Source organism: Fukomys damarensis, unplaced genomic scaffold (assembly GCF_012274545.1).
Source record: "Fukomys damarensis isolate Sample0158 unplaced genomic scaffold, DMR_v1.0_HiC HiC_scaffold_16, whole genome shotgun sequence".
Lineage (NCBI taxonomy): Eukaryota > Metazoa > Chordata > Mammalia > Rodentia > Bathyergidae > Fukomys > Fukomys damarensis.
In genome coordinates, this window is record NW_022900928.1 from 47,329,583 (window position 1) to 47,357,211 (window position 27,629).

A 27,629-nucleotide genomic window follows, 5' to 3' on the forward strand; every position below is an offset into this window, starting at 1 on the left:
CAGGCATGCGCCACCATGCCCAGCTGAGTATACCATGTTTAAATTCACTATGAGCTTTAAATTTGTTCTTGAAGAAATAGAAATCTTTAAAATAATGCTAAATATATGACTGTATGGTTTAAGAATCTTAAAACATTCCTTCAGTTTACCTGGGAAACAAGGTGTGTGTGTGTGTGTGTGTGTGTGTGTGTGTGTGTGTGTGTATTGCTATAAATTTCTCATTTCAATTGCTACTTCTTTGTATCCCCAGGGGAAAAAAATAGACACTATATGTTTGTTCTAGAAGTAAATAATAGTAAAAATAAAAATATTAGGAAAATTATATATATTTGTAAAACAGTGAAATTATAGGAGAAAATGATGGTGATATGGAAATATTTAACTATGTTTTGTGGCGTCCCTTAGGAAACAGAGAGTGAAATTCTGCTAAGAAAATATATGATATTTTTTAATATGTGTTATTTTAAAAAAGAACTACCCATGGAGACCAACTTCCCTTCCCTTCCTATTAGGAACTTGAATTCAATCTCTTCCTTAACAAATTCTGCTTTATAGTTGAAATCCTAGCAACATGTACATCTTTGTAATTTATGCACAATCATTTCTCTTAATCTAGTCATTTCCCTGTAGAGTACTGCCTTTGTTCACGAATTTGTTCCACAATTCTGAGGAATATAGATGCACTCATGTTTGTGTGGGGTAGAGGGCTGCAGCTGGTTCATCAACCAACGTAGAGTTCATCAATAGAAGCAACATTTTGCCCAGAGCTTCTGTTCTAGTATTTAATTATTTACAAACAGAAGCATTACTGTATTTTCCAGAGGCTTCTATTTTTCTCCCTCTCCTATTGCTTCACCATGTCCCTGGATCCCATTCCTTCTTGCTTAGCCTCAATCAAGGTGGAAGAGTGATGCGTGGTGTCAGAACCCTCCAAAGTCTTCTGTGAGCCTATGACCACTGTGAAATGCAAACAAGAGGAGGTGTCTGCTGCCATCATTCAGCGTAATTTCAGATGTTATCTTTTAAAGCAAAGATTAAAAAATATATCAAGTAAATATAACAAAGAGAGAATAGAATCAAAGGGAGAACTGACTTACCTATAAAAGATGACGTGGTTATCGACACATTAAATGGGAATTCCACCCCAGAAAAAAACAGGTGGAAGTTCCTCTACCACCTCCCCTCCTTCTTAGGACAACACCAGGCAAGGAAAAATTTGAAAAAGACAAGCCAGGAAGAGAAAGCAAAGTGAAAGAGGTCAGAGAAAAAATCAATGAATCTTATTAATTCCAAAAGATCATGCCACAAGTTCTTCCAGGAAAATCTGCCTTATTCCTAAATATTATGACTACCACTTAATTTGTCATGGAAACTTGAACTATTCTGAGGATGAAAAGATACAAATTTCATAATTGCACCAGGAAAACAGGTGTAAATAAGAACAATTTTGGCAAGCACAAATATATAATTATCCTAGTGATAGATTAATTACTTTCAAGGAGAACATTCTTCTTATTCTAATATAAAGTCTAATGTGACAGTTAACTCTAATATTCAACTTGAATAAAAAAGCCCTAGCTGATTGGTTCAGCATAATTCTGGGTGTACAGAGGATAGACTGACACAGAAGGAAGACCCACTCTTGGTTGGTGTGGGTGGCACCAACCAATCAGCCTGTGAGTTGGGTGGAATTTAAAAAGGAAAGAGGAAGGCAGTCTTACTTTTGCTTCTTTGGACGAGCTCCAGCTGCTGTCATCATCTTTGAATATCTGTCTCCAGGCTTTCAGCACAAACTCTTCAGCTTTCTAGGGTTGACTCTTCAGCCTTCCAACATACAATAAGGTAGCATAAACATTATCATTCAAAAAGGTAAAAATAGGGGAATACAAAAGAATGAGATCAAAGCAAGACCAAAATCCAGCAGAGCAAACATTAAATTCCATTCTTTTATGTCCAGCACCTGGAGCAATCTGTGGCACTCTTTGAACTCTAAAGGGCTTGGGAAGCCCTGCCTCTCTAGCATTCCCAGTGGTGGTTGCAGACTTCATGGCCTTTCCATGGCTGGCTTTGGTCATAAGAATGTCCTCAGATGTCCCACATTCCTGATTTTTCCAACATCGTGGGTCTCCACTGCACTTTGGCTTCTCCCTCACAGCTACACCCACCTCCCTCTGAGGACAAGCACACCTGGCCTCCCACACCTTCCTCTGAAATCTAGGTGGAAGCCTCCCTGACCCCACGGCTTTGCATTCTGTATACACCTAAAACCAGCATGACATGCATGATGCTAAGGTTTTGTGCCAGCTGGAGCAGTAGCTGACTTTTTTTTTTGCTGATGATTGGAGAGACCTCTGGGTGTCTGGATGAGCACGGTGAACTGAATCCTGGGGTATCAATTCTCACTGCCTAGGCTGCTGCCATTGTGGAGTATGGTGCCCTGGGAGTCTCTTCTCAAAGCAAAGTCTTTCACCTTCGCGGTATGAACTGGCAAAAGGAGGAGGAGGCTTGTTTCCTCACATTCTCTCAAGGCATTCTTTCCTATTGTTCTGTTCCAAAGCAATTGGCTTCTTTCTAGTGTTAAGCTTCTGCTTCTTCATATTTATGGCCTCAACCGGAGTTTCCTTTTGGGTCAAGCTCAAAACTTTTAAAATCATTTAGCCATGCCATCCACTTTTGATCCTTAACAAAAGTCTGACTAAAATCTCCCAATAATACCTATGCCACCACTTCAATATCAGGCTTCTCTAAAATTTCTTCTGCCAAATTAATTAGTGTTCCATCCTTAATCTCAGTCTCCTGCAAAGCTTGAGGACATGGGCAAAATGTAAACACATTTTCTGCAACAGCGTGGCACGCATGGCCTGAAATCCAACTGCCAGTGTAGTACTTCTTCCCAATAGAAACCTCTTGAGTCTGATCTTTACCAGCTGCATTTCTGTCAGCCTTCTAGTGAGTTCTGAACTGAATCTCCCATCAAGCTCAGCTTACAGCATTCTAGGACTACTCCAAACAGCATCTCCGGACCTTTCCAAACTCCTCCCTTAAGCTGGTTCCAAAGGCCTCTGATCCATGTGGTCAGGTTGTGTCACAGCAAAGACCACACTTTTCTGGGGCCCAACTCTGATACAATGCCTAACAATCAAAGCTTTTCCTGTAAGGTTATGGTGTAGGAGGCTTGCCTACGGTATGGCAGTCAGGAAGCAGCGAGTGGGATCAAGAGAGGAAGAGCGGAGATAGGCCCTTTCAAGCCACATCTCCAGTGACGAAATGCCTTCAATCAGGCTTCATTTCTCAAATCATGCTTGGCCCTAAACTCATCAGTAGACAATCACACCCCCACTATCCAATCATCTCCCAAAAGCCTTACCTGTGATCTTATGAGTTTTTGGTGTGCACCTAGATATAAATCATGACATCCAGTAAATTGTTCTTGTTTCTTTTTTGTTTACTCATTACACCCCAGGAAAATGAAATATTTTTGTCCTTGATAAGTTTTCAAACAATAAGCTTAGTTTGCAAGTTCCAGGTTTTCCTTCCTTCTTTGGGACTTGGTCTTTCAGCTGGGAGCTTGCAATCTTCACTGCTCTGAATGAATTCAGGAGCACAGTATTAAGGTGGCTCACAGCTTTTATAACCGACTAAATTTTTCTAAATGTAAGAATCTAGAAGTTGATCTTGTCTTTACACTATCAGAAAATTGGTTCTCCATTTGCCTTTTTTTTTCTTCATCATATTTCTCAATTAATTCAGACAATAAGTAGAGAAATGCAGTTCTCTAGGACTCCAAGAGCTACCAGGGTTTTTATATTTTATTACTCTAACTCTATCATTACACACATCTAGCTATTTTGATAATTTGAGAATTATTTGATATAGAGGACTATAATTTTGATTATGCCCAAAGCAGGCTGTGAAGAGTTAACCCCACAATTGACTTGTTTATTGAAGTGAGTCTGGCTGAAACCTACGTGCTGCAGTCAGAGTAACTTGCATCCAAATTCGGTTCTCACAACTAAAACCTTCAGAGTAAGACAATGTTCTAATTACCACTACATATTTTGTCTATTCTGTTCCTAATTTGAGAATGGTTTGTCTTGTCCTATCTTAGCCTTGTTTACATTCATTTCCATAGAAACAACATATTGCCTTTACCCCAATTTACCAGTAAAAAAGTCAGTGCCTAGGACTGCCCCGGGCCTTTGTTGGTTGCACTGGCATTGGTCATCCTGGCTGACCCGCTTTCTCTCTTAATTCTGTCTCTTAATTTATTCTTTTCCTCAGGTCTCTTTTGCGCACTGGGTGGGTGGGTACTGGAACCTGATTACAGGAGAGCTACTCTAACAATCTGATCTATATCTTTAGAATATGAAAATGTATGTATTAACTTCTCATTTGTAGTAGGATTCTGGCACATTGTAGACAAGTTATTAAGAAATAATTATTTAATGGGTAAACAAATATCTGATTCTTCCACACAAACCTAGGCTCTATTTGTGGTGAGTTTATGTCATAACGTATTTAAACTAAAGACTTTCATATGTGAAAAATATCTGCCATAAGGTACACAAAATATGAAATGCTTTATATATGTATAATTTAATACATATAACAAAATATGCATTATTATTCTCAATCTTGAATAGGAAAGTAGGTTTAGGGAGAAATATACCTATGCTAATGCTGATAAGTGGTGCTTGACTTTACGAATTTGGTCCAAGACTGCTTCCAAAGTCTCTGTTTTTTGTTTTTGTTTTTTTTGTTTGTTTGTTTTGTTTTTAACCATGTCATCCTGCTACAACAATGTCTTTGCTCAGGTTCAAGCTTAAAAATTTCCATTTCACTCTTGCATGCAAATCAGTCTGAGATTCCCCTTTAATTTTGAGGTGGAATTATTTTTAGCTTCATTTGTAGGGAGGGATGAGTTACAGAGGAGGCCCACCTGCCTCATTATTTTTCAAAAGAGATTATGAAATAAAGAGTATGAGTGGCAGAGGTGGCAAAGAAAAACTTCTGACATTTAAGAACATACAAAATGTCACTGCCAACTTTTCTGTTTTGAAAAGTGTAATATGAAGAGGTGATTCTGAATTATCTCAAAGGAGTAGTAGTGAATATGTTGATTGACCTAGAGGAGCCCATGCCATTGCATTTTAAAAAATCTCATGTGAAATAATTGAAAGCTTCCATACTTGGATATAGCTGTACATCATTATATCTTCACCATATATGATTTCTTTCTTATATCATAGTTGTACACTGCTCCTATTTAGCAAATTCCTAAATATAACTTTCTATGATTCATTTAACATATTTTACTTCCTGTTAAACATCATGATGCAAGAAAATAATTTTAATAGCGCCTAAAAAGATTTAGTATGTTAAAAAATAACATCAATGTTAAGTCAAAGTAATGCTAAAAATAGACAGACAATCCTACAGAAATGTAGAGACAAAAACAACACATTTTGAACAGAAAAAGGGAGAGTCATTATTGAGGAAATAGAATTTTGAAATAAATTAAAGGACATAGAAAGACTGTTATTGGCCCTAAGAAGGGCATGGTTGCATAAAACAGTATAAGAGTGGACCAGTGTGACTGGGCCAGTATTTTTCTGTAGTCTTAGAGAAGATGAAAAATGTGTAAAAGTAATTTGGATTCAAATATAGAACTTTGATGCTATACTAAAGAGCACAACAGTTTCGTGGGAACTACTCAGTAGAAGAATCAGTAGAAGGTGATGAGCATTGTAATCAATCTCTTCTTAATGTGGCTTCTCACAGTCCATAGTCTATGCCTTGGGGATTAACTTAAACTAATTCTAAGACTTTCCATATTTAATGCACTACAATAACATCATGTAGTAAGAAGTGTAAAAAGAAAAAAAAAGGTGACATGTTTTGTTTCAGTTAGTTGTTGCTGCTTACAAAATGCCTCAACATTAGCAGCTTACAAAAATGACTTTGTTTTCTTTTAGGCTCTGTGCCTGTAACTTTTTCATTCTTGTGGTTGAAGTGTGAGAACAGGGGCTAGCAAGCAGCCTCTGGATGCTGTTCTGGTGTGCTAGAACAACTGACTTTCTCACTTTTCTTGCAGCAGATCTTCTCTCTGTTTACATGGTCTCTCCATCCATATTCTCACAGATAGCTATTCTCTAGAGACCTGTGTCACTCAGTGGCTCAGTGTTTTCTGGAGAGTTCTTCCAGTTTTTCCTAAGGGATAAGCTGCATGCTGTCACCCATCAATTGCAGTGCATTATCTTAGCTAAAGCACTCAGAGGGAAAGTTCAGATTAAATACAAAAGGGACTTCCCAAGAGCATGGGCATTAGGAGAAGTGGTTCATTGGTGAAAAATTTTGGAGATTATCTATAATAAAATGGCACCATTCTAGAGAATATTTGAAATTTTGTTCCACAAAAATAATGACTAATTACTCCACAAGTAGAATTAGTCCTTGTTCTTTCTCTGCTTTGCCCACGTCCTGCCTGGTAGGAGGATATCTGCTTTCTTTTGTCCTCTGTGGTCTTGTCTCAGTGAAGGTAGAGAGATATCTTTTATTTGTTTTTATCTTTATTGTATATTAGTACATTTTAGGTATACAATACAGTTACATTCATCATTGGGATCTTGTACCCTTACCTCACTTATCTTGATTCTTATTTTCCCCATTCCCCAGCCTTCCCTTCAGCCGCTCCATCCTTCCCTGTTTACAAAAAACATTGTTTCTATGATTTTCCTTTTCACATATTTTTTCTTTTACCTTTTTACCTTTCACCTACCCCTCCCACTTCCTCTACACTTTTAGACCTTTTCTTCCTATTACACATATCAATTATACATTTTGATCCTTATTTATACTTTAATTTTTTTCATTGAGTTTATTGGTACTTTTTAAGTATACAGTATAGTTACATTTATCTTTGGGATCTTGTACCTATACATGACAGATCTGTGCTCTCATTTTTTCCCCAAGTATTTTTTTTTTGTTGTCATTGTTGTTGTTTTTTTGAGACGGGGTCTCACTATGTAGTTGAGACTGACCTGGAACTCACTATGTAGCCCAGGTTGGTCTCGAACTCACAGTGATCCTCCTGCCTCAGCCTCCTGAGTGCTGGAATTACAGGCATGCACCATTATGCCTAGCTTTCCCCAAGTATTACTTATCCATAAAGAATGCAAAACTAGAATCATTCACAGGAAAATGGAAACAATTTGAGGCCATACTCTTATCTACACTTTTAATTTTTTACATCAGAGAAATTTTTCGGTATGTACATGTGTGATTTACTAATTTCACTTAGAACTGAAAGCACATGTTTACACCACAACTTGGGCATGAATGTTCATAACAGCATAGTTCATAATAGCTAAAAAATGGATGAATGGATGAATAATATGTAACACATCCACACAATGGAATATTATACCACCATAAATGCACTGTAACTGAATCTTAAAAGCTATCATGCTAATACAAAGAAGCCAGATACCAAAGGACACATGCTATACAATTCCATACATATGAAATATCCAGGATTGAGCATCATGATTCACATCTGTAATCCCAGACTGGAGGCTTGGTGTGATTTTGAGGCCAGCCAGGACTATATAGTGAGTTCAGTTCAAGTACAGCCTAGATTATACAGCAAGACCTGGTCTCAAAAAAAAGAAAAGAAAAGAAAAAGAAAGGCAGGAAGGAAGGAAGGAAGGGAGGAAGGAAGGGAAAAAGAAGAAAAAGAAGCATCCAGGATAGGCAAATCCATAGTGATAAAAAGTAGATCCTGGATGCCAGGAGCTCAGAAGAGGGGCATCTGGAGTGACCATTAAAGGGTGTAGGGTTTTGGGTGGGAGAAATTAAAATGAAAATGGTTGTATAATTTTATAAATAAACTAAAAACCACTGGATTACAAAAAAAAAAAGAGTATGGCCTCAATATGCATCTACTTAGCTATAAATATCTCTAGTTTCTTGTTCTTCTTGGCTGAGTAATATTCCATTTAATAAAAAAAGCACACTTTTTTATCCAATTTCCAGTTGATGGGCAATTAGGCTGTTTCCAAATTTTACCTATTACAAACTGTGCAGCTGTAAATATGGGTGAGCATATATTGCTGTGGTATGATTCTTTTAATTCTTTTGGGAAGATACCGAGCAGAGGAATAGATGGGTCAAATGGAACTTCTAATCTATTGTTGTAGCTGATTGTATCACTTGGGCTAGTGTTGTGAATGATGTAATCTTTATCTTTCCTGGTATAATGAAAATGAGATTGCCCCATAGTTATTAGAGCCTCAAATCCTAAAGACCAGGTATATCTAGGAGACACCTCTGAAAAGCGATCATTCCTTAAGGTTTCTAAATAGAAGCAACAAAATTACTTACAATAGGTAATGCCTTTTAAATCTATCACATCAATTGGACAGTTCCTATTGGTACAATTTTGGAAATCTAGGGAGGACATCTTTTCAGAGCAATTAAAGGTTTTATTATTTTTTCTAGGATTTACCACAGATAGTAGTTGGCTAGTTGAATTTGTGGTCAGAGCTTGGTCTAAGAAACCAAGCCAGATATCTTACAGAGAAGTGTACACTTACACTGTATGACTCTTAGAGCTTCTATCTTTTAATATCAGGCCTCGGGCTCTACCTATTTCTCTAGTCTAAGATGATGAGGCATAACAAATCAGCCCCTACTAACAGGCTGCATCCTAAATGATGGAGCAAATTACTTCTGTTGTGCATCAGTAAAGTATTTGAAAGATGCCTGGCAGGTCAGACCCATTTCTTTGGGCATCCTTGATTCCAATTTTTATTCTATTTTATGCCTTGTGGTTTTTGCGTGCTGTAGCGCTACAATGAGACAAATGATTTGACTTTGCAGTCTGCAAAATTTATGATGATCAGATGATCAATATTCTTGGATTTCTAACTGTAGGCAAGAAGTATTTTATTAAAGTTCTATTTTTTTCTACATTAAGTCAGTAAAGCATCTTGTGTCTTTCTTATAGAACTTACTGAGTTCTGCAAGAAGTAGCTATGCATGTTGAGCATTGCATATATTTCTCTTAAAGTTATTGCTTTGCTGGGTATGTTTTGAGGTGGCATGTTAACCAGATGCTCTCCTGTCCCAAAATGAATTATTTCAATTCCTTGGTTTGTATGGGGGTGAGGGATTCCTACAAATCTATATGTTTTAAAATATCATATATATTATGTTCTTATTCATTTATCATCCACTGAGAAAGATTAAAATTAATTATTTAAGGGAGATGGAAAATCAGGAAGAACAGTCTCTTATCTCTGTTAGTAAACTTCCCTTCATGTGGAAACCTGAATTTCTCCTGCTGTGTGTTGAAGCCTGTTTCCTCTTGTCATGACCACAGGAAGGTTGCATCCTCTTTTAGTTAACTGATGTTCTTTCTACCCTTCAAATAACTGAAAATATTTTTGATCATTTTAAGCTCCTTTTTATCCAGATAAATAATAAATTCCCTAAATGTGAGAAGAATAGATATGCAAGATATCCTCTGGAGGCCCAGCAACTAACTTACTTTAGGTATCAAATTCTTCTATTTCTCCTTAACATAATTATTTCACAGCAGTAAATCTTAATAAGAAGTAGCAATTGGTACATTAGCTACATCCTAAGGACAGATATATTTCAAAATAATCCTTTATCTTTGGGTATATAACATGAGTTCTACCAAGACAGTAGTGGACATACAAAAATACCAGCATATCACTATAGAATATTATCTTCAAAGCCCAGGACAGCAATGAAAAGCAGTGAACTGTAAGAGGAAGACATATTCTGGCTTTAATTTTCTTTTGTGGCACAGGTGGATATTGGATATAATACACGCCTTCTCTAATAGTAAAAGGACAGCAGATGATTTTTAAATTTTTTATTAATGTTTTATATCTCTATTCTTTAATCCTTTATTAACAATTATATCTGTCTTCAGAAACATACCTTTTATTTAAAGTGAAATTTTTTGATCTTTTAAAAAACATTTTCTGTAAAAATTATCTGTGCTTGATAATCTTAGGCCAATCTTGTTTGGAGGATGTGTTGGTAAAGAAAGATTTTCATCCACTTCACGCCCTTTACTCAAAGGTGCCATAATCTTTTAGATCAGGAACAATATTGCTTTTCACCCTCTATATTTAGTGCAATGCTAGCACAGAAAACAAAAAGACCTTTAATATTTTCAATATAATAAATAGCAATTCAAATAAATAGTAAGCATTTACTGTTAACCTGTTATTGTTTTCTGTTCATTAAACATAAGAATGTAATCAGATTTATTTCATATTAGATAATGACTAATAGACCTTCCTGAAATTCATTTTTTTTCAAAGCCAGTTCTGTTACACAGTTCTCAGTGTTGTGGAAACAAAACACAGAAATATTAAAATGAGGAATCCAGGCAACAGAAATGCAATTTCATTATTTCCAGAAATTTTATTGGAATATACGTTTTATAAATTGATTTTATTGTCTCTGTTAAAAAATCCAAAATATTATGATTTATTTTACTAAAAAGCATTCTTACATTTTTATTTAAAATCTGTTATGTTGGGAAAAATATCACACTCTACCAGCTCATTCCTGGAAATAGTATCAACATAGCATCTACAAGTGTGAAAGTCAGAAGCAAGAAAAATATCAGTTTTATTCACTGTATCATGATAATAAACACCACACCCTCAAACATTTGGAAACTTCACTGTCTGATATCTTATTTTCACAGAGTTCTTTACTATATAAAGCTAAGCATATCACTGAGGCTATATATGAGAGTCCCCCCTTTTTTCAATATGAGAGCTCCTATGGGGAGGAGAATGAGCCCACAGTAAGGGTATGTTCAATAGGATTTCACATAATCTTATAAAATCATGTACAACAATAAACAAAACTCATATAATGTTAAGTGTTCAAACTCCGTGTGATTAAATTGGGTGAATCAAAATACCAGATGCTATTTTGGTCCTCTGTGGTGCCAAGAGTTTGTTATTGTTCCTGACACATGCAACAGCTGCAAAGATAATTTTTATGTTCGTTATATTTACTATGTTACTGGGAGAATTAGAAGCCTCTGAAGTACATCTTAAAAGATTTTATTACTCTATAAAAGACTGTGTCACTTTAAACTCCATTAGTCGGGCTCTTTGGATTAGTAATGACATTTTTAGGAAGAGGTACTAGAAGTGGAGTTTAGAATTCTCTCTTTAGACCTTCACAGGCCGTGGTATATGTTAGTTCATTTTCTGAGAAAATGGTTTATATTTAAAGGTCAAAGAAGTTACTGGACAGGAACAGAGTGAGGTGTGTTTTAATTCTTCTTTTCAGACCAACATAATTCATGTCTTCTACTTATGAGTTTCCTGTAATTTTAAATGTTAAAAACATGGTTTGAGTCAGGAGTAGATCAAGCCTCTTACTTTATAGCAATCAGCCTATCCTATCTCTGAAGTATGACAGGAGCTGGAGTTAGAGCCTAAGCACTTATATTTTCTTCCTTTAAGGACCTTAGCTGTTGGATAGTGAACAAAAATATACATGGAGTAGTTAAAAGTGAAAACAATACTTTTGACTGAAAAGAAAAATCACTACTCATATAAATTCCATACTCAAGCAAGAAGTCAGAGAAGGTCACCTGATGAAAGTCTTAAGAGATCTTAAGGTCCTAAATTATTTGAGGACATTTTCCCCACTTTGTCAAATTGTTTTTTTATAAACCCACTTTCCAAAATAGAAATGTTGCCCATAATAGAAATTCCCACTTGGGAGAGTGGAATATTTTGATAGATTACAGCTCCATTCTTGTAGTGATTCTCTTTGTATGTATCACAGTAGTTAGCATACATCTAACAATCTGATGGTCAGTTCTGAGTCAACTCTGGTAGATTATGGTCTCCAGTCATGTTAGCTTTCTGCCACTGGGACAAAATACCTGAAACAATAAATGTATAAGGAGGAAAGATTTATGTGGCTCATGCTTCCAGAGTCTTCACCCTATTGTTACTCTTACCTTTGATCCTATGATGAAGCAATAAATTGTGGTGGTAAGCTCACAATGGAGGAAACTGCTCACTTCCCAGTCTGGAAGCTTAGAGATGGAAGGGGTGAGATCCCAGCATCCTTTTCCAGGAAACATCCCCAATGGACAGATATCTGCCAACTAGGTAGTTTCTACCTCCAAAATGTTCTAGCATCTCCCAATATTGCCACAGGCTAGTTACCAATCCTTAGTAAATGAGCCTCTGGGGAACATTTAAAATGTAAACCATAATGCCAGTTATTCAACTGAACACTAATCTAATTGATGTTTTAGAGTATTTCACAGATTTGATTAATATTTATAGTAAGTTGACATTCACTAAGTCTGGACCTCATTCATCTGGATGGACCTGATGCCATAAATTGAAAATCCTTAAAACAGAACTGATGTTTTAATGAAAAGGATTAAATTCTACCTACAGCCCAAAGCTTCAGTTACTGCCTGAGTTTGAACTTGAACTTTTTCATGGTACTCCCAGTGGGTTTTAGACTTGCCTAACTAGTCATGATGTAAGAAGCTCCTTGAACTAAATCTCCTTTATTCTCTTTGTATAGCTTTATCTCACATATACATCTGCTTAACTGTCTTATCTAATTACCGATTTTCATACAAAATTTGGGTCAAGATCTTAAAGAACAATTTTCTGAGTTGGTTTGATTTTCAGGAATTGATTCTCAAAAATGATTATACTTTGTGGCACTTGTGATTCCATTTCCATTAGTGAAGTCATCTCTGGCAGTACATGGCTTAATGTGGCAATAGAGACACAAAATACCAATAGATTTTTTTTTTTCTGGTATTGAAGATTGAACCCAGGCTGTTTGAACTGAGCTATATCCTCTGATTTTTTTTTTAACAAGATCTCACTACGTCTGTAAGTTTCTCAGGTTGGATTCAAACTTGTGCCTCAGCTTCCCAGAGTGCTGGGATTGTAGGTGTGCACCACAAGCTTGGCTGGATATTCTTAATGAAATAATTATAAGAATCAAGGTTCTAGGTGACAAGGTTTCACACTATAGAAAATTTTATTTAGACTAAGTACTGTAGAAATGACTGATTGCTTCTAAATGTTTTGGAGAAAGATAAAAAAATAAAGAGCACCGGGCTTCAAATTCTTAGTACAAACTGTGAATAGATAACCTGGAAGCATTTGCACCCTATATCCTAAACAGATCTTTATTTCCTGTTGCTGCAGGGCTGAGATATCTGAAAACAAAACCTAGAGTCATGTCTTGTGAGGGGTTGAATTATAACATATGTTGAATCTTGCAAGGTATAAAAAATTGAGGACATTTATTGGAAAGGAATCAAATCAAATCCTAGTTTTATTGGAATCCTAGTTTTCATGAGAGAACCTCATGAAAAGAGACAAGTCAAAGCCCTAAATTATTCGGTCTTGTTGACAAGTAGACATGTCTCTCCTACCCTTGTCTGAGATGGCTAGCCCTTCTTAACCTGGTGGATGTCTTACAGCCTCAACTTGTAAGTTTAAGGCACTGCTAATCCTACTGCCACTTCTTTGCACAAATAACTATAACATGAATCCTAGCAGCCCGCACCCCAAAAAATGAGATATCAACTGTGCTGTACCCTAAAAGGGCCACAAGTATTTCCAATCTATAATGAGAGAAACCTGGAGAATATAAGTGGCAATAGATGTGAAGGATCTGGTTTGTTGATGGGGAGGTATAAAACTGAATAAGACTAGATTTATTGATATAGATACACTTTTCAGAGATTCTGGATCAGGGTTTCAGTTTGATGGTTAAGAGTGTATGTTAACTATTTGGTTGATTGAATTAAATATGGCTATAAAAGTATTCTCTGGTATATGCCATAACTGTCTTGGCTTACTATAAAGAAAGGTAGCCAAAGGCTTAGGGAGATTAAAATCTTAGTGTGTATTTAATCATATTAATATCTACTCACCCAAATTGAAAGTGTCCAGAATATACATTTTTATCATGATTTTGAGAAACGAATGCAGAAAGTGTAAGTATTATTGAATAATTCTATGGCCATTTTTCTCATATCAGAAATTAAAATAAATCTATTGCCAATGGAACTGACATCTCTGAATGTGATCAGTGCAGATACTTGAGCCTAAGCCATTGACTTTGAAGTGACATTAATTTGAGGACATCCAAAGAGTAACTGGAGTCCACTAGTTAAACAAGTCATAGTAAATGTATATGGAGTTTAGTTGGTTGTATGAGTCAAAACTTTCTTTTTTTTTTTTTTTTTTTTTTTTTTTTTGGTACTGGGGATTGAACTCGGGTCCTTGCACTTGCAAGGCAGGCCACTGAATCACTGAGCTAAATCCCCAGCCCCTGAGTCAAAACTTTCTAGAAAATGAAAACAATAAGTTGGATGGAAAGACAGACCACACACACACACACACAAACACACACACACACACACACACACACACACGTGTTGGAAGCTAAATACTTAAGTATTGATCACTAAGTTACTATGTGAATTGAAGTGCCCTTGCTCAAGCAAGAATTGACTGACCTATTGAGCCATAACACATAGTTTTTCGGTAAGTCTCTCTAATTTCTCATTCTTTATGGCTGAGTATAGCTAAATGGATGCACAATGAGGTGATACTCTTAAATGAAATAAATGAGTCAGACATGTATAAATATCAAATAGTTTCTCTGGTATGAGAAACTGAAAGTATAAATAAATATCAAGAGGCATAACAGATATCATGAAATAGGAAGAAAAGATCCAAAGGGGAAGGGGAAGTGAGAGGGCTTGGGGAAAAGAAAGAAGGGAATGGAATTAATATACAAAAATAAAATAAAATGAAAACGAAATCTTTGTAAATAGGAAGGATGGAGGGGTTGATGGGAGGGCAGGGAAATGGAGAAAAAATAAGAACCAAGATAGATTATGTAAAGGTACAAATTTCCAAAATGATGTATATCATTATATTGTACACCTAAAAAGTACCAATAAATAAATTAAAAAAACAGTTTTGAGCACACACAACAGTATACCATATGAAATAGAAGTAGTGTAAGGAAACTTAGGCCTGAAAACACAAATAGCCTACATAGAGAAATTATATAAAAGGACATAAATATCTGTAGCCCCTACAGCCTGCTTCATTACCTATCCTCCCTCAGCCTATACCTATGGCCATATGGGGACATAATACACAAGAGCCATATGAAAATGTAATTTGACTGCAGAACTGGGACATATCTAGAGGTGACTGGTTAACGGAAATCCTTGCAATTGGTAGAATTTTGAGCAGCCGTATTAAAATTTATTTAGATTGCAAAGAGGACTGGCTAGAGATAGAAGAATGAATCAATGGAGTCTGGCTAATGGTTTCTGAATGATCAGAAACTTGGATAATTAAGTACAGAAGATGACTCCTTCTGTGTATACCAGTGATCCTCCTTCCTGAGCTAGGCTTGCCATGATCAGTGGGCTCATGAACAAATAGTTCATGGTGTCAGGGATGAAGGTTATACTGAGCTTCAACAAAGTAGACTTTTATTTTCCAAGAAATACCTTTCCGTTACTGAGTGCCTTTCTTTCAGTAGGAGAGACATTGAATCCCCAAAACAGGGCAGTTCCTTGGATTGATTAACCAGCTATCTCATGACAAACTGAGTTTATTGGGCTGCTTCCATCATGGAAGGGGAAGTGCTCTGTACTAGTTGGTATAGGTATTTACCTTGAGGACTGATTTTATTCATCTTCAAATAATACTTCTGCCAAAGCTTCTATCTGCAGACATATAGATGTAGTAATTCTTGACAGTGTAAGAGCATTGCTACCAATAAAGAAGCTAATGTGTCTTAAAATAAATTGCAAAAATAGCCCTCATTCATAAAATTCATATGTCTTATTAGGTTTCAAAATAGCTGGCTTGACTGAATGAGGAATGGCTTTTCAAAGACACAGTTAGAGCACTAGTTAGGTAACAATGCCTTCCTTGCAGGTTTAGGGAAGTGTTTTACAAATATTCTCTTTGTGTGCATCAACCATATGCTATTACTTTTTGATAGCCAGAATTCACAGATCCAGGAACTTTAATTCATGTGGGAGTAGTATTTCTCATCACCAAAAATGATCCACTAGCAATATTTAGCTTCTTACCCTCATTATGCTTTATTCTTCTTGTGTAGATGTCTTCCAAAAAGAGTACTTCTACAAAGGACCCGGCACTTATTCCATTAAACTACAAGTTAGAGCCACCGTAGGTTACTTTGAGCATTCATTCTTTTGAGTGAAGAGATTAAGAGTATAGTTACTATAACAGCTGGGGTAATGGAACTTTATTACTAAATGAGCATTTGGCTGTTGCCATATAATGGGGTCAGAAAATATGTGTGGAAAACAAGAGATCCCTTGAAGTGCCTCCTAGTACTCTCATGTCCTGTGATCATTAAAGTCAATGGAAAACTAACTATGAAACTCAATGGTTACAAGGATGCTAATGGCACAGACCTTTCAAGAATTAATGTTTTATTAAATGAACCAGATAAATAATGATAACCAGCTATGTGACTACTTGGGCTATCATGACAATATAATTGAATGACTATAATAACATAAATTTATTTTATCACTGTTCTTATGGCTGACAGTATGAGGTTGAGGAACAGCAAGTTTGCTTTCTCTCAGTCTTCTTTCTTGACTTGCAAATAAATACTTCTGGTTGTGTTCTCACGTAGTACTTCTTTTGTGCACATCCATTCTGGTAACTCTTCTTATAAATACATGAATCCTATTAAAATTTGTGGCAAGAGGGTCAAAGAAGCATCAGAGTGCAATAGTGTGTGAATCCATCTGATCCAGAAAGCTCTCAAATTATAGAATGAATTTTCTCATTTATAAATTCAGAATTAAATATCTCCTTAATTTGTAAGTTAGGAACAAAGAATTAAACCTTTATTTACAGATATGTATGTGTATGGTCCTGATACTGTCATGCAGGGAAACACTTGTAATTAAATTAAATAATCTATTTTATGGCCCTACTTCCTTTGCTTATTCTCTACTTGCCAAACTAATGACAAGTCTATTCATGGCCAAGTTTTTCATCTCCATTTCATTTCTATTCTACCCACACTAAGAATGTATCCAAGTCTTCAATATTAACATATATATCAGTCTTAAAATGAAAATATTCTTACATTATTATATACCCAAGTAAAGAAAAAAATTCTGATTCTAATTCAACTTACCAAATATCTCATACATATGCTATTTTGTACTATCTTGACTTCATAGCAGTGATTGCTTCACCCAGGGATGGAAGGAAAGTTCTTTTATCCATAATAGATGGCATAAATCATAATTCTCTACTTCACAAGACACAAAATAAATTTTGATTTTGTGATGTGTTTTACAGTATATTATATGTTTAAAAAAACACTCAAATATCTTTTGTGATTTTATTCCTATGGAAATAAGCCACCTAGTTTAATAAAAAAATAGATTATTTTTTCATGGTGCATTGTGTCTTGGTGGCTTAACATTAATTTTTCTATGATCAAATGGAACCATTTGACCCAGACATCCCTCCACTGGGTACCTTTCCAAAAGAATTAAAAGAATAATATCACAGTGGTATATGTCCACCTACATTTATAGCTAAAACTTAGAAACAGCCCATTTGCCCATCAGTTGGAAACTGGATGAAGAAGATGTGGTTTTTCTTTAAAATGGAATACTACTCAGCCATAAAGAATGATAAATTAGATTCATTCATAGGAAAATGGATATATGTTTAGTATATACTCCTCAGTGAAATAAATAAGTCACACATGTGTAAATACTGAATAGTTTCTCTGGTGTGAAAAACTATAATACTACATGAGATCCTAATGAGATAATTGACTATGTGAAATAGGAAGAAAAGGGCTAAAGGTGTAGGGAAAGTGGGAAGGGTAGGGGAGAGTTAACAAGGGAAAAGAAAAAAAATGTAAGAAAATGAAAAAGTGGAAATAAAATATTTGTAAATGGGGAGGGGAGGAGGGGTTGAAGGAAGGCCAGAGACAAGGGGAAAAAATGAGAACCAAGACCTGTCATGTAAAGGTACAAGATCCCAATAATGAAAGTAACAGTACTGTATACCTAAAATGTACTAAACAACTGAATTAAATTTTTTTCTCTGATCCAAGCATAATTATCTGAATACCATATTTATGTGTTTCAGAGTCAGAGTATATGTTTGGAGTAAAAGAAGTACGTGAAAGAAACATACAGAAGTTTATTTAGACAAGTTTTCATGTTATTTAAGGTTGTAAAGTTCTAGTCTTCTTTTACTGACCATTTTAAATACTTTTTGTTGGCTGAATATATTTAAGATTGGAAAATATATGAAGAACTAATAAAATCTTCTTCACCTAAAATATGTTTCAATTCTGGAATCAGAAAAATAAAAAATTTTGGTAGAATATTTTTACCTAAAAGACTCCTTGAATCCTACTATTTGGAAGGTAGCCAGAAAAATACAACAAATTCCACAAAAACCATTGACTTAAAATTTATGTTCTAGGACTGTAAGTAATCATTGAAATACTTTCACTTTGGTAGTTTAAAATAATCCTAAATGACATTTTGCAGATTGCTTTTCTAAAAAAAAAAAAAAATCCTGTCATTGTTAGGAGACAAAGTAAAGAGCAGTACTTTTTTAAAGGACAAAAGTCCTCTGGAAAAATGGGCAGATTTCCTCTGAATTGAGCTAAATTATTTCTGCACCATAGAAACCACAACCCATCCTCAATGTTTATCAACAAGCAGTATTGTGAAGACCAAGGCAACTTATAAAAGATAAAATAGGTAACTTTAGGCTATAGTGATAAGCAGCATTCTAATACGATCTGAAGTATTCCTGTCAAGTGTGTGTGTGTGTGTGTGTGTGTGTGTGTGTGTGTGTGTTGTGTGTCCTGTGCAATCCGCCCTCTTGAATGTAGACTGTAACTATGTTATGGCATATGATTTTCTATCATGATAGACATGAGTGTATTAATCTGTTGGATTTGAAGCAGTAAGCTATCTTAGTGTGAAAGGGCTTCATGGAGAGACCTAAGTTTGGTCTCCAGGATCTGAGAGAGACTGACAGGCTGCACAAGAATGAGACCTCAATTCTCCAACCATAAGGAACTGAATCCTGGAATAAGCTAGGTTAGCTCTGAAGAGAGATATGAGTCCAAATTAAGGTGGCACCTTGGCTGGTACCTCCATTTTTAGCTTGGTTAGGTCTTAAGCAGTAAACCCAGTCAGTACTTGACTTGTGACCCACACAAACCATCAGATCATAAATACTTATTTTTGAAGCTGCAAAATGTGTGATAATATTTTATACATTAATAGAAAACTAATATAAGTAATTGTCATAAATTCTGCCCATAGATCCCGGGGCTTACACTATACTTCAGAAACAGTGTCTGTAGATTTTTATCAATAAAACCATTCAATAGTTTTACAAAAAAAATGTATGCCAACTTCTCTTCATGGACATTTAATAAAATAATGCTTGTTACCTTAGGGAATCTTGATGTCTATCTAGCCTCTGACTTCATGATTCTAACCTTTTTGATGAGTGTACAGAATTTGTACTTGGAGAAATTTCCATATATTTAAATTAATTTAATATTTACCAGGTCAATTTAAATAAAAGTGATATCAGAATAGAATGTGAATTTAAATGTGTCTATCTGTATTTAGAATATCTTGAACATTGCCTAATCTCATGGGATTGTTCATTATACATTAAGAGAATATATCATATTTGTTGGCGAGAAAACCCTAAAGGAGGTATTTACTGAATATAAGGTACTAAATATATATTTCTTATGTTATAATTCAATGACTAGAGAAATTATGGTGTGTAGAACTAGTTTAAAGAGTTGAAATGAACCTTTAATTACTTTACAAACACTGAAACACAATACCAGATACACACAATTATAAGGAGGAAAGTTTATTTTGGCTTACAGTTTGTAGAGTTTTCAGACTGTAATCCACTGTCTCCAATGTAGGGCAGCATAGCGGAAGGGCATGGCAGAGGAAAAACAGTTCATGAAATGGCAGAAAGGAAGCAGAGAGAGGGATCAAGGAGGAGTGAGGGAGATATATGCTTCCAGGCCATTGCCACAGTAACCCAACTCTGCCAGCCAGGCATCACCTTCCAAATCACATTTGCTATAAATCCATCAGTGGTCTAATCTACTGATAAGTATTATCCCCTCATAATCACCTCCCAAATACCCCACCTATGAGCACATAAAACTTTCAAGGGAAATCTAGATATAAACCATAACAATGTGAAATTGCTGTTTTTCAATAGAATACACTGAGTTCATTCTTAGTCTTTACGAATGCCAACACAAAAAAAATGAAGCACCATTTTGAGAGTGGCATTGGCAAGGCCATTTTCAAGGCAGAACTATATATAATCAGATCAGCATATTTTGAGATATTTTTGTGATAACCTCCCATAATGATGACAATGGAAGCTCACTGACAGTCTTTGCACATATCATTGTCAAGGTACAGGAGATTTGAAATAAATGCGTGTCTATTTTTAAATAAAACAAAAATAAAAAGTGGAAATTTTGTGAGCAAAGAAAATTTTTGCACAGATTATTACAAAAGAGAGAAGAAGCAAAAGCAATGGGGGGAAAAAGCCAGTAGGAGGCAATATCAATGTTTTGGAAAAGATAAGTCAAATTTTATATGAAATCTGTGTCTGCTAGAGACAAAAATACCAGGACACAAGAGTTGGTTTGTAAAATTGGAAGAGTTTTTTTTTCTGTTCTTCTCCTTAAAAAAATCATCATAGATGCAGATAGCTTAAATATATCTACCAGAATATTGCCACAGCCTCAAGAAGATAGGAAGAAGTTCACAAATGTAATTTATACAACCAGTCTAACTTGAGAATTGGAATAAGAAAGTGACCTTATAAATAAGAAAGAATAAGGAAAGCTTTCTGAATTTCATGACCCTCCCTTGAATAAATATTCCAAATGATGAGGATTCTGCTGGGTCTCTGACTAAGCCCAGTGTCTAGTCAGGTATTAAGGAGTTCACACTTAACACATCATCAAACTGTGCAAGAAAAAAAAGCCTGATTATTTCATTATTCTTCCAAATTACACCTTGTACCTAGTTCTTATGCTTAGAGTACTTTTGTTGACTTCTGGATTAGAAATTTCCAAGAAATAACAGCACGTATTGTGCTGATATTGATTCTCAAGATGAATTGAGAGATGATTGCAAAAGAGCAAAATTTCCAAAGAATGATTATAGAATTGATTATAGAATCAGAAATTTGTAATCTATAATCTAATATATATGATATAATATATACATATAACATTATATATAATATATATGATATGTTATATATAATATATATAATCAGATTATAGAATCTGAAAATGATCCCTTTGAAGTTGAAAGGGAAGATCCCAAAATGATGAATGTAACTGTACTGTATACCTAAATTGTACCAATAAACTCAATGAGAGAAAAAAATAAGAAAGAAAGGGGTGATCTCAAGTTAGATCATCAAAACTTATTCTTTAACAGGTTTAGTTGTAAAAGAGTAATATCTTGAGCATCGGTAAGTGTGCACAGGTCCCAGGGAGCAGCAGTGTTGATAGACCAGCGCAGCTGAAGGCAGATCCCAGCCAGGGATCTGCCCCAGGCCCAGAGGCTCTGGCAAGACCACCCAGCCTAGGCCTGCCCAGAAAAGAGCTGCAGGGGTACAAAAGCTTCAGTCAGAGGCCCACCCCATAACATTCATGAGTGTGTGAAGATTCTAGGGAGCAGTGGCATGATGCAGACAAGTGCAGCAGCAGGCAGATCCCAGCCAGAAATCTGCCCTGATCCCAAAGGCTGGGGAAAACTTGCTCAGCCAAGGCACGCCCAGGAGAGAGCTGCACAGGTGCACAAGCTTCAGTCAGAGACCCACACCATAGCTTCCATGGTTTCAACCCAGGAATTGGTGTACTGGTGATCAGGAGAGAAAAGAAGTCTTGGTGACGTGGTGAGAATTGAAGACCACTGGGTGAGCAAAAAATTATATCAATAAAGGCATAGCAGGTAGCATCTGTTGAAACAAGAAAACACAGAAACAAGTCCCAAGACCAGACTTCCAGATCACCTAAGACAACCCCAAAGAAGTGAGGTGAAACAATCTGATAACAACCACCTGGACTTGCTGAACTTTCCAGCAAAGAGGATCTGGAAAGAAATGAAATCAGAAATAATATCTCAGATAACATAAGAGATTGTGCCCATAATGCAAGACCTAAATAATAAATCTAGAGCAGACACAGATTAAAAAACAGAGGAGGTGAGGAACATAATGTAATCCCAACATAGGAAACAAATGGAATCTATAAAACAGATGCAAACAGATTTCCAGGAGATTAAAAACTCCATTGAAAGTTTACACAGTGGAATGAGCCAATGTGAGTACAGCATTTCAGACATAGAAGATGGGTTTGCAATGAGTGACCAGGAAAAAAAAATTCTCTTAAAAATAGTAAGGGACCATGAGAAATCAACCCAGCAGCTGCTAGATGATTCAAAGAAAAATAACATAAGACTGAATGGAGACACTGAAGAAACAGTTGGAGAGAGTACAGATGACATAAAAAAAAACCCAAACACTGTTCACTGAAGTAATGGCAGAAACCTTCCCAAATGGGGGGAAAAAACTGAGGTACAGATAAATGAGGCTTATAGGACTCCAACTAGCCATGATAAAAGAATATATACATAGGCATATAATAGTTCAGATTCCAAAAACCCAACAGAAGAACAGTATTCTACAAGCACTTAGAGAAAATAAACAAATCATGTACAAAGGAAAGCACATCAGAATCACAGCAGACTTCTTAACACAGTCCTGCAAGGCAAGAAGAGCATGGAATGACAATTTCAAGCCCCAAAGGAAAACAACCTCCAACCCAGATTGAAGTACCCCACAAAATTATCTTTCAAAATTGATGGAGAAATAAGATAGTTTCATGAAAAAAAGCACCTGAGGAACCTCATGAATACCAAACCAACACTCCAAAAAATTTTAAGCAATATCTTAGTAAAAAGAAAAAATGAGCATCACAATCCAAGGAAGCTCAGCAGAATGAATCCATCAGGCATGAAAATAAATTAAATACAAAAGGTGAGATTACATCAAAATTAAAAAGTCATGACAAGGATAAGTCAATACATTTCAGTTATAACCATCAATGTTAATAGTCTCAGTTCACCAATCAAAATAAATAGACTGGCAGAACGGGTCAGAAAATAAGATCCAACAATGTGCTGCATTGAAAAAGCACACTTAATTCAAAAAGAATCTCATGGACTGAAAGTTAAAGGGTGGGAAACAATATTCTATGTAACAGGAACCCCCCCAAAAAATCAGGAGTAGCTATCCTCTTTGCAGATTAAGTGGACTTCAAACCAACGCTGACTAAGAGAGACGAAGAAGGACATTACATCCTTGTAAAGGGAACAATCCGAGAGGAAGAGATGACATATAAATATATATGCACCATACACAAGTGCACCCAACTGTACAAAACAAATACTAAAAAACATGAAAAATCATATAAACACCAATACAATAGTAGTGGGAGACCTAAATACTACACTGTCACAAATACATCAACCAGACAAAAAGTAAACAATGAAATAATAGAACTCAGTCAAACTCTTGAACAAATGAACAGATGCTTACAGAGTGTTCCACCTCATAAAATAAGAATACGCATTCTTTTCAGCTGCATATGGATCATTCTTCAAAACAGAACACATACTCACACATAGAACATGTCTCAGTAAGTACAAAGGAGGTGAAGTTATCCCCTGTATATTATCAGACCATAGTGCATGAAATTGGAGAACAATAGCAAAAGAAATTGCAAGAATTTCATAAACAAAACACATGGAAATTGAACAACACACTTCTGAATAACCATGGGGTCACAGAGGAATTTAAAAAAGACAACAAACAATTCTTACAATTAATTGAAAAGGACAATACAACATATCAGAATCTATGGGACACAATGAAAGCAGTCTTATGAGGGAAATTCATAACACTGAATACTCATATTAGGAAAACAGAATAAGCTCATTTACACAACTTGATGCTAAAACTCAAGATTCTAGAAAGAATAGAACAGGTCAAACCAAAAGCTCACTCGAGGGAGGAAATTATGAAGATCAGGGCAAAAATTAAAGCTATGGAGACTAGAGAACAATATCAAGAATCAACGAAGACAAGAGTTAATTCTTTGAAAGGATAAACAAAATTGACAAAACCTTATCCACCCTTATTGAAAAAGGAAATAAAAGGCCCAAAATCACTCGATTAGGAATGAAAAGGGTGAAATTACATAGGACCCAGCAGAAATCCAGAGGATCATCAGTACCTCTTTTGAGAACCTATATGCCAGTAAGATAGAAAATACAGAAGAAATGGACTTATTCCTAGATTTGTATGAATTACCAAAGTTGAACAAAGATAACCTAAAGTTCTGAACAGCCCAATTTCAATCAATCAATGAAATTGAAAACATAACAAAAAACTTAACAACTAAGAAAAGTCTGGAATCTGATGGTTTAACTGCTGAATTTACAAGATATTTAGAGAGGAATTACTGCCACTCCTGTTTAAACTCTTCAATGAAATTGAAAGTAAAGCAATACACCCAAATTCATTCCTAGAAAGACTCAACCAAAAACAGAATTATAGGCCAATCTCACTAATGAGCATAGATGCAAAAATCCTTAATAAGATACCATAAATAGAATGCAGTGGATCATTAAGATCATACACCCTGACCAAGTGGGATTCATCCCAGGGATGCAGGGGTGGTTCAACATATGCAAATCAATAAATGTAATACACTATATTAATAGAGCCAATGACAAAAAACATATGATCATCTCAATAGAAGCAGAGAGAGTATTTGACAAAATCCAACATATGTTATATTAAATACTCCAAAAATTTGGACTACATGATCTCTACCTCAATTTGATAAAAGCCATCTATACAAAATCAACAGCCAATACCATGCTAAATGTTCAAAAACTGAAATCCTTTACACTAAAATCAGAAACAAGACAAGAATATCCACCTATCATCACTCCTGTTCAATATAGTTCTGGAAACATTAGCCACAGCAATTAGACAAGAGAAAGAAATAAAAGGAAGAAAGATAAGAAATGAAGAAGTCAATTATCATTATTTGCAGGTGACCTAATACTCTATTTAGAAGACCCCAAGAACTCCATCAAAAGTCTTCTAGACTTAATAACAAAATTCTGTAAAGTAGCTGGATACATGTTCAACACAGAAAAATAATTAGCTTTTCTGTATATGAAAAACAGACTCACCGAGAGAGAAGTGGAACAAACAATCCCTTTCACAATAGCATCCAAAAATATTAAAATATTTAGGAATAAACCTACCAAAAGAAATCAAAACCTCTACTCTGAAAAGTATAGCACTCTGAAAAAAAGAGATTGAGTAGGATATCAGAAAATGGAAAGATATTCTTTACTCCTGGGTAGGAAGAATAAACATAGTGAAAATGGCCATAATTCCAAAACTGCTATATAGATTCAATGCAATCCCAATTGAAATCTCAATAGTATATTTCACATACCTTGAGAAAACAATCCAGAGAATCATTTGGAACAAGAAGAGTCCTAGTATAGCAAAAGCAATTTTAGACAATAAAAACAAGATAGGGGGTATCACAATCCCTGACTTGAAACTATTCTACAAAGCACCTATTAAAACAACAACAACAACAACAACAGCAGCAACAACACGGCATGGTATTGGCAAAGAAACAGGCCTGAGGACCAGTGCAAAAGATTAGAGGATGCAGAAACAATTATAGACACACTCTGCAACCTCATCTTTGACTAAGGAGCTAAACACCCTCACTGGAGAAATGATAGCCTCTTTAATAAATGGAGCGGAAAAAAAATGGGTTTGAACTTGCCAAGGATTAAAAATATACCTATATCTCTCACCATGCACTAAACAAAAATTGAAGTTGATTAAAGATCTAAATATTAAAAAAGAAGCACTAAACTAGCTGGAAAAGAGGTTAGGTAGAACCCTCAAAGACATTGGTGTAGATTTTAAGAAGAAAACCTGAGTTGCCTCTGAACTAGCATAAACAATCAACAAGTGGGATCTTTTCTTATTAAAAATCTTCTGCACAGTAAGAGAAACAACCAATAGTGTGAAGAGAATGTGGGAAAAACTTTCTACCAGCTTTTCCTCAGATAAAGATCTTCTATCTAGTGTATATAAAGAATTTAAAAAATCATACCTCCCAAATTTAAAGACCCAGTCCAAAAATGGGCATCTGAAATAAACAGACATTTGTCAAAGTAGAAATAGTGAATAAACATATGAAAAATGTTCAATATCACTGGTCACTGGAGAGATGCTAATGAAAACAATGCCAAGGTTCTACCTCACCACAGAAAGAATAGCTGCTACCATGAAATCAACCAATGACAAATGCTTATGGGGCTGTGGGGAAAGAGCAACACTTCACAAATACTGGTGGGAGTGTAGAAAGGTGCAACCACTATGGAAATCAATATGGAGATACATCAAAGAACTAGGATTGGAGGTCCCATTTGTCCCTGCAATCCCCCTGCTGGATATCTTCCCAAGAGAATTAAAAGAATAATACCAGAGTGATATATGTACACCCCTGTGCATAGCAGCATAATTCATGATAGCTAAAACTTGGAAGGAAAATCATACACTGCTGAGCCACACAGGGAGCAAGTGGCTCCTCCTCCTCCACATCCAGTGCCCTGGGCCTACATCCCAGCAGACTGGTGAGAACTGCCCACCACCTGTCTGTTCAGGCACCTCTGCAACATCCCCACCTAACCCCACTCTTGGGCCTCATGGCTGTGCCGGTACCTGGATCCACACTGCAGAGACAGGTGGTCATAAAAGCTATATTACTCAGCTCCAGAAGTTACAGCAGAAGTGAACAATGGCAGTAAAGAAGCATCAGACCTCCGTAGCTAGTAGGAGGTCAGGAAGCCCAACTTGGGCCTTGCAAGTGGAATTCAACCTGAATCTCAGGAGCCTGCCATCAGCTAGCTGAGACTAATTGCCTTAGTTCTGCACATTGCCACTCACATTGTCTATTGTGACAGCAGAGATATACCCTGAAGGAGTCTCTTTAATTTTTTTCTTTCTTTTCCTGTTATTTTTATTATTATTATTATTTTTACTAGAAAGGAGAATTTTATTTGCTCAAGCTAAATCTGTAAAGGTTGAAACCCCACAAAGAATGGCTGCTATCAAGAAATCACACAATAACAAATGTTGGCAGGGTTGTGGGGAGAAAGGAACCCTTCTCCATTGTTGGTGGGAGTGCAGACTGGTGCAACCACTATGGAAATCAATATGGATACACCTCAAAGAATTAGGACTAGAGGTACTATTTTACCCAGCTATCCCTCTGCTGAGTATCTTTCCAAAAGAATTAAAAGTATTATACCATAGTGATAT

At 35.8% G+C, this 27,629-nt stretch overlaps 1 long non-coding RNA gene across 1 annotated transcript in view; it reads right to left on the reverse strand.

Annotated features, from left to right (window-relative positions):
- Window positions 1–16,675: 16,675 nt before the first annotated feature.
- The window catches only part of LOC104874795, a 36,967-nt gene continuing 26,013 nt past the window's right edge, over window positions 16,676–27,629 (reverse strand). Inside the window, exon 3 of the long non-coding RNA XR_783875.2 lies at window positions 16,676–16,817. This is a non-coding gene — a long non-coding RNA (uncharacterized LOC104874795). The remainder of the gene's footprint in view (window positions 16,818–27,629) is intronic.